General features: G+C 49.5%; 1 non-coding gene across 1 annotated transcript; it reads right to left on the minus strand.

Annotated features, from left to right (window-relative positions):
* Positions 1–745: 745 nt before the first annotated feature.
* Positions 746–820, minus strand: Trnat-ugu (transfer RNA threonine (anticodon UGU)). The gene has a single exon. It is a non-coding gene; the product is annotated as a tRNA-Thr (tRNA).
* Positions 821–1,510: the final 690 nt, after the last annotated feature.

The raw sequence follows: 1,510 nt of genomic DNA on the forward strand, positions 1-1,510 counted from the left end.
CTGCGCACCTAGCGCCATTCGACGGCCAACACCGCGGTTCCTGGTGTGTCCGCTGTGCCGTGCGTGTGATCATTGCTTGTACAGCCCTCTCGCAGTGTCCGGAGCAAGTATGGTGGGTCTGACACACCGGTGTCAATGTGTTCTTTTTTCCATTTCCAGGAGTGTATGACGGTAGTATACGTTCCCGAAAGAACAGTTACCGTGGATGACCATGCAGCTTTGCTAGAAATGTAATGATAATTAAATGGACACCCTAGCTGCAAACAGGCGTTGATGTATTTCATAGGGGACATGTTGGAAATGTGTGCCCCGACCGGGACTCGAACCCGGGATCTCCTGCTTACATGGCAGACGCTCTACCCATCTGAGCCACTGCGGGCACAAAGGATAATGCGTCTGCAGGGACTTATCCCTTGCACGCTCCCTGTGAGAACCACATTCCCAACATGTCCACACCACTACATTCGTAGTGCGCCTAATAGATGTTTGCCCATCATACTCATTACTCGTGGCAGATTAATCTAACAAGTCCCATACGAGTTCGGGCATAGCGTGTGCGTTCGCACAAGAAGGTCAATGGCCGGGAAGCCATATTTTAACTATATATGACGGTAGTATCCGTTCCCGAAAGAACAGTTACCGTGGATGACCATGCAGCTTTGCTAGAAATGAAATGATAATTAAATGGACACCCTAGCTGCAAACAGGCGTTGATGTACTTCATTGGGGACATGTTGAAAATGTGTGCCCCGACCGGGACTCGAACCCGGGATCTCCTGCTTACATGGCAGACGCTCTATCCATCTGAGCCACCGCGGGCACAGAGGATAGTGGATCTGCAGGGACTTATCCCTTGCACGTTCCCCGTGAGAAGTACATCAACGCCTGTTTGCAGCTAGGGTGTCCATTTAATTATCATTTCATTTCTAGCAAAGCTGCTTGGTCTTCCACGGTAACTGTTCTTTCTGGAACGGATACTACCGTCATATATACTTGAGGAAGCAGTTATCCATGTCGCAGACTATAAGCACAGCCAACATGTGCGGCAGCCACTTCGTCGTGGTGTGATTAGGAGTGCTATATCTGCAAGGATGGGAGACCGGATGCCTATGCAGCAGATTCTGGCTGGTGTTGGCGCTGACCCATGCATGCAACCAGTGCGATGCCATCACTGGGATCAGCGGAAGGCCCACTTTGTACCTTAGATGCAATGAAGTCAATGATACACTTACCAGTGTTTCTCTGCATGTATTGGCGTGAGTCACCCCTCTCTCCAGAAAACCACACCTCTCGGTCGTTCTGACATATTACAACCCATGAGCTCGAGGGGTTGGAACAACTGCTCATGTCTGTGGGACCCATACTAAAAAGGACTAACGTGTATAGAGAAGAGCAGCACTAATGGTCATAGGTTTGTTCAACCCATGGGATGGTCTCATGGGGGTACTGAAAAAACTGAAGCGGCAGGCGCTTGAATATACACTACTGGAAATGGAAAAAAGAACACATT

The sequence above is a fragment of the Schistocerca nitens genome, chromosome 9 (genome assembly GCF_023898315.1).
Source record: "Schistocerca nitens isolate TAMUIC-IGC-003100 chromosome 9, iqSchNite1.1, whole genome shotgun sequence".
Lineage (NCBI taxonomy): Eukaryota > Metazoa > Arthropoda > Insecta > Orthoptera > Acrididae > Schistocerca > Schistocerca nitens.